We start from the raw sequence: 6,558 nt of genomic DNA on the forward strand, positions 1-6,558 counted from the left end.
CGTTTCCGTAGTGTAGTGGTTATCACGTTCGCCTCACACGCGAAAGGTCCCCGGTTCGAANTTCTCTCTCTCTCTCTCTCCCCATTCTCTCTCCCTGCCCTTCCTTCACTTTATTTTAAAGCTATTTCTTAAAGATCAAGAGTCCCATGTTCTACCAAGTGAACCAGAGAGGCACCCCACCCACTTCCTTTCTTGCTGAAGCTGTACCTCAGGAAAAGAAGCCAACAAAACTCCCAGTGTACATGGATATACCAGTGGTCTGGTATGTACCCATGCCCCGCGGTACAAGGGGAAAAAATCAAGTGGATAGTAAGGATGAATCTAGAATCGGTTTAAACATTTTAAAGGATTTTAATCATTTACACTTAATAGCATAGAACATGTTTATATCAGGTCATATTTATAACGAGGAATTTATGTGTGCATCAGACTGGTGTCATAATTGTGGTCTTAAAGCATTTTATGTTGTCTTCCAGATTTTCTAATGTAGAAAATATTGGTAGATATGTTCTAGTTTATACAAGTCTTGGATTTATTTTCTCCTCAAAATCTTGGGGCACCTGGGTGGCTCAGTTGGTTAAGCCTCTGACTTTGGCTCAGGTCATGATCTAGCATTTGTGAGTTCAAGCCCTGTGTCGGGGTCTGTGCTGACCGCTCAGATCCTGGAGCCTGCTTCAGGTTCTGTGTCTCCCTCTCTCTCTCCCCCTTGCCAGCTCTGTCTCTCAAAAATAAGTAAATGTTTTTAAGAAGAAATGCTGGTGACACTTCGCCACCTTGATTTCCTATATCGGTTTTACTGGCTCAATAAGCGCACTTTAATTCCAGTACTATTGAGGAATTTATACGGTATGAAATTCTGTGTTTCAGGACCTGAAATAGATCAAAACAGATTTTTAAATAGAGACTAAGTCTTAGAATTCTGAAAATCATAGTGACTTAATTGTTATTACAATATTTTGGGTAAACGTTTTTAGGTATCTTATATTCTTATATTTCACATGCGTTTCTCCATTTTGTGTCAGGTCAATTCGCAATTTTAAGATCTACTGTTATCTTTAAGTTCTTGCAATGATATTAAATTGAGGTAATGGATGTATCACCTTCGCCTNCCTTCCGCGTGAGGCCAGTGCGGCCCGAGGGCCGCCGAACGCCGCCGCTCGGCTCCCGGGACGCCTCTGCCCGTCCGTCCCGCCTTCACCCGGCCTTCAGCGGCGCCGCCGGGCTCCCCTCGGCTGCGGCCGGAGTCGGGAGGGCTGGGGCGGGCGGCGGGGNGACGGGGACGCGGACCACGACGCCTGTGCAGAGGCCCCATCGGGGGGGACTGGAGAATGGTTTTTCATGGTGTTTCTTCCTCGCGTGTCAGAATCGACAGGAAGGGAAGGGGAATCCGAGGGCGGGCAGTATCGGTGCCTGCAGGTGTCCGGGAGCGGGAACGAAGCAGCGCGGCCACTCGAACGACATGGCGACCAAAGTGCTAGCGCGCCGGCCACGATTGTCACCGGGCGGGTGGCGCGCCGTGATCGTATAGTGGTTAGTACTCTGCGTTGTGGCCGCAGCAACCTCGGTTCGAATCCGAGTCACGGCAGGACCTGGAGCACTCGCCGCTCTCTCTTTTACTTTCCCTTTCCACCCGCCCGCGCCGCGCCCCTTACCTGGGGACCACAGGGCCCTGCCTTCCGCTGGCCGCCCCGCACAGCGGGCCTTTCTTTACCCGAAGGAGAGGCACCCTCGCCAGGGCACTAACCCCCGCTCCTTCTCCGGTCACTTGCGCTCGGAGCTCCGCTCCACTCCCCTCCACTGCACTCAAGGGTTCAGGTTCGGCGCCGCTCCAGAGTCGGACACCCCTCCCTTCCCTAGCTGTCCCGCAACGAGCCTCAGGGGCTGTAGTTGCTGCCAAACGGCGTGTCTGTGTCCCTCACAATCTAAACGGTCATAAAGACCAGAGACCGTGTTCCGTCACCTAAGTGACCCTTCCTCCCTAGAACTGTTGGCCGCTTGCACCTTGGCACCTGGGAGTCCGTCTCCGCTTCGGGGGACGTTTTCCCTTCTTGGCTCCCGTCCTCCTCACCGTCAGCGCAGTAAGCTCCCTCGGGACTCGCGGTGCACCCGCAAGGATGTCCACGCCCGCGGGCAGCCGCTTTCCACGCCTAGCGGTGTCCATCAGGATCCCGGGGGGAGTCGCGGCCGCGCCGCATCTTTGCCTGGAGCGGGGTTTCCTCGCCTGGGTTTGCGCGGCTGCGGGGAGGAGGGTAAGTCAGCGTGACTTTCCTATCCATTCCTCCGACGGCCGAACACATTCTGCACTCTCTTCGGCGCGTTCTTGGCTTCGTGTACCTTCCTTCCCGGAGGATCTGTTTCATCAGCAGTTTGGAGGAGGTCATTGCACATTGACGTTACCGGTTTGGGGGTTGTATGCTTTCCCTCCTGCTTCCTTCCTCGCTTGCTTGCTTCGTCAGATGGGTTTTGTGAACATTTTCTCCATGTCTGTGGCTTGCTGTGTTCATCGTCTTTCTGGCGGCTTCGGACGTGAAGATACGGTTAATGTTGATATCATGCCTTCCCTTTTATAGTCTTTTCCACCTGCGTCTTTGGTAAATCTTTGCGGAGTCACAAAGTATCCATAAAAACCGCTTAATACCTTTACCTTTTCTGTTTTATAAGGCGCCTCCAATGGACAGGTGCGTGTAGGGCGAAGTAGGAGTAAAGCTGTCCCTGCCCCCCCCCTCCGCTGTTGAACCTATTTCCTTGCTCGTCGAACTGCTCTTCTTGAAGTCGAGTTCGCCAGGTCAGCTTTGGGTCTGTTTCCAGTCTCTCCGCGGCGTCCGCTTGTCTGTGTGGGGCTCCCATGCCACCGGCACGCTGCACGGTCTCTAGGGGCCCAGAGTCAGTCTTCAAGTCGGGTAGCCTGAGCCACCCCCACCTCCTTCCTGTTCCCTTTGGCGCAGCGCAATACACTCGGAGACGTGTGATACCTCGTGTAACCGTCACACAGAGCCAGACGTGCGTCACTTCATCCCGCTCACTTCCGTGTGGGACACAGGCCCTCCCCTCAGACGTAGCGCTTGCCCCCCGGTGGTCAGAGATCCTGTCACGGACGGTCCCCTGGGGGGGGTGGAGCGAATGTCCGGTTGTCCGCGGGGCAGCTGACCGGGCCACGTGTGCGGCGGGCACGCTGCAGGGGCAGCAGGCTGCATGGGAGGAGCCGGAATCCCCTTGTCCAGCGCAGCCGAGCCTCCTCCAAGCTGTCTCGGTCCGCGCGTCGCTCCGTCCCCGCGTCCCCCGGAGTCCTTTGGGGGGATGTCGCTGACCGCGGATCTCACGAGCGGCGCCTCCCCTCCCGCCTCCTCGCGGTGACCTCGCACGCATCCGCCCGCGGCCACCTCGCAAAGGCGACACTCCAGCGCAGCTCTGGGGTGCGGCCCCGACCCGCACTTGTGCACCTGGCCGGCGCCGGGCGTCTCCCTGGGGTCCTTGTTTGGAAGGAGCAGAGCGGGGAGGGCAGGTCCTCGGGAAGGACTCCTGGGACGACGGCTGATCTCCCAGAAGAGCCAGGCCTTCCAGAGCTCCGGGGCCAAACGTCACTCTGCTGGGAAGCAAGGGAGAAAAAGGCTACCGTCAGGTCCCTGGTGGTCTAGTGGCTAGGATTCGGCGCTTTCACCGCCGCGGCCCGGGTTCGATTCCCGGTCAGGGAAACGTTTTTTTCCGGGGTGCCGGGGCAGGAGGCACCAATCTTCCTTTCATCCCTGGCGCTGGGGTGCTCCCTCGTCTGCGCCCCACACCGACTCTTCACCTTCAGCGGCCGGGAAACCGATGCCAGGCCCCTTTTCAGGCCGCACTGGGCTTGTGGTCTCCAGGTGAGCCACCCGCAGTGCTGGCTTCCGAGGGAGGCTAAGCACCTGGCTGGGGTTCACACTGTCGTGCAGTGGTCTAATCCCTGGGGGGCCACCCAGAGAGGCATCCCGCTGAATTCTGTAGGCTAAGCGCGTCGCGGGATTGGTGTGGACCCCCGGACACCTGCTGGTCGGTCGAGCGTCTTAGCCCAGTTTGGGCGTCAAAGGCTTACTAGGAGATCCAGAGAGGTGCCCGGTACCCTCCCAGCTTGAGAGGTAGGGGAGCGGTGGAGGGGAACGGATCCCCCTGGAAAGCTGTCCCATTCGCCGATGGAGCGGTCTAGGGAGGTGATGTTAAGTGGCCCAACAAAGGCAGCCTGTGAAGTGTACACAAAATGGAAAACTGTCGTCGCTGCCATAAGCAGCAGGTGGGAGTGCGAACCGGCCCCAGGACGTCACAACAATGATACCAGGGTCAAACCCGTGTCTACAACGGCGGGTGCATTTAACGCCCGCGTAGACTCTATAGACCAGGCACTGGGCACAATATTCTTTCTCCCTTCGATGCGGGCTCGGAAGACCCATTGGGGTACATGCGAAGGCCACGTGAGGCAGGAGAAGAGCGAGCGAGGGCAGGGGGAGTTGCTGCGCACCGGGACTGCTTTGGCAGCGGGTGCGGGGTGCGGGGGCGGCGGCACAGGGGCTCCGGGTCGGCGGGTGTGGAGCCGCTGCTGAAAGGAGGACAGCGGAAGAGGCGGTCTCCCGAGTTCTGCGGGGCAGGGGACCGGAGGTGGAGGGAGTCGCTTGAACTCTTTTGGGGAGAGTGGTTCGTGTTGGGTGGAGGGGAGGGTGGTGGCCCCGAGCGAACTTGCGGGGACGGAGGTCAGCAGTGTGCTTGGCCAGTCCCCGCCCACCCCGGAGGCGAGAAGACGTGGCCCCGAAGGTGGTCTCCTGGGAGCGGAGGCTGCGCTCTGGGGGCTCGGGTCGTTCTGGCCCCTGCGGTGCCCCAGGCGCGGCGAACTCAGCTGCGGGACGCCGGTCGGTTGGGGGCCGCCTTGCGGGGCCTCTTCCTGTCCTCCCCCTGCTCTCTTAGGGATACGACTACTTCCCTTGCCCCCGTGCCGGCCCGCCCGGGACGCGGTCCTCGCTCCTTGGAGGCGGGACCCTAAAGTCCTAAGCCCTTGCAGGTAGGAGTGGTCCCGTCTAGTCTGCTGCCCCCTCAGCAGACGGGGCCACTCCTACGCCTGCAAATCCGTAGGCTCTTTGGACAAGGAAGGCAGCCTTGCTCTACAAGCAGTAGGGGGGAAAGGAACGTTTGAGAAGCCCAGGAGAATGAATGAATGAATGAATGAATGAGCGATCGAGCCGCTGGCTGGCTGGCTCATTGGGTAGAGCAGGCAACTCCTGATCCTCGGGGTTATAAGTTCCAGCCCCACAGAGATTACTTAAATATAATATCTTTAAAAATACAATAGTGGCACCTGGGTGGCTCATTGGTTGAGGGTCCGACGTCGGCTCAGGTCAAGATCAGGGTTTGTTGGTTCAAGACCCACACTGTTCTTTGCACTGAGTGTGTGGACCCTGCTTATTTTTCTTTGTCTCTCGTTCTCCAAAATAAATAAATTTTAAGAAATAAAATGAATAAAAAGCCCTCGAGGAAACTGTTGCCACCGTCTTGACCTCTAGTGCATTTAGCCTTGAGGACACGCAGCCTGGGTAGTCTGGGAAGCCTTAGGACATCAACCCGGTGTGCTGTGTCCCCCAGTCGCTAAAGAACCCCAAGGGCCTGCCAGAGGGGAACATATTCAAAGGAGAACGTACTCATCCGAGGTCTGTAGAGGTACCTACCTTCCAATACCACTTCCAGACAATCAACCAGCTTCTAGAGTTCAGCGATAAGACATGAGAACAGAATCTCATGCGTCTCGAGTTTGAGACATGCTTCCAACAATCTTTGTATCAAATCAGACATGAAGATGGAAAGTAGGAAATATTCTGAATCAAACAAAACTGAAAATACTACAGCTCCTGCACCAGGTGTGGTGAAAACGGCCTTCAGAGGACGGGACACAGCTTTAAAGGTAAATCCAGACAGTTCGGGCTGAGTGCTCATGAGCTACGTCTCCATCTCAAAGACTTCAAAAAGAATAACAACAAGGGCTGGTCGGAGCAGAATCAAATATAAAAGCCGGAGTTTAAAAATAAGAATCAAACTTATAAAATAAATACAAAGAACAAAGAAAAGTAGGAATACATATACGAAAGAGAAGAGTCAATGGTTGGATCTTTGAAAAAGACAGCTCGGGTATCCTGGGAAGAGGGAAGAAGGAAGTCACTACTGCCCATCTGGTACATTTAAGGAAACAATAAATGACTATTCTAAACACATATCTGCCAACCCATTAAAAGGCTTAGGGGAAAGGTATGTCTTGCAATAATGATCTGCNCCCTCCCCTGCTTGTGCGCTCTCTCTGTCTCGCAAAAACTGAATAAACCTTTTTTTTTTAATGTCTTTTTAATTTATTTCTAGGAGAGAGAGAGAGAGAGAGAGCGAGCGTGAGCAGGGGAGGGTCAGAGAGAGAGGGAGACACAGACTCCCAAATAGGCTGCAGGCTCCGAGCTGGCAGTCAGCACAGAGCCCGACGCGGGGCTCGAACCCACGAACCGCGAGATCATGACCTAAGCGAAAGTCGGACGCTCAACCGACTAAGCCACCCAGGCGCCCCTA

At 55.9% G+C, this 6,558-nt stretch overlaps 2 non-coding genes across 2 annotated transcripts; both read left to right on the forward strand.

Moving 5' to 3' along the window:
• The first annotated feature begins 1,513 nt into the window (after nt 1-1,513).
• Nucleotides 1,514-1,585, forward strand: TRNAH-GUG (transfer RNA histidin (anticodon GUG)). Its single transcript has one exon. It is a non-coding gene; the product is annotated as a tRNA-His (tRNA).
• A 2,035-nt stretch (nt 1,586-3,620) lies between these two features.
• TRNAE-UUC (transfer RNA glutamic acid (anticodon UUC)) lies at nt 3,621-3,692 on the forward strand. The gene has a single exon. It is a non-coding gene; the product is annotated as a tRNA-Glu (tRNA).
• Nucleotides 3,693-6,558: the final 2,866 nt, after the last annotated feature.

Source organism: Crocuta crocuta, unplaced genomic scaffold (genome assembly GCF_008692635.1).
Source record: "Crocuta crocuta isolate KB4526 unplaced genomic scaffold, BGI_CrCroc_1.0 scaffold620, whole genome shotgun sequence".
NCBI classification, from domain to species: Eukaryota; Metazoa; Chordata; class Mammalia; order Carnivora; family Hyaenidae; genus Crocuta; species Crocuta crocuta.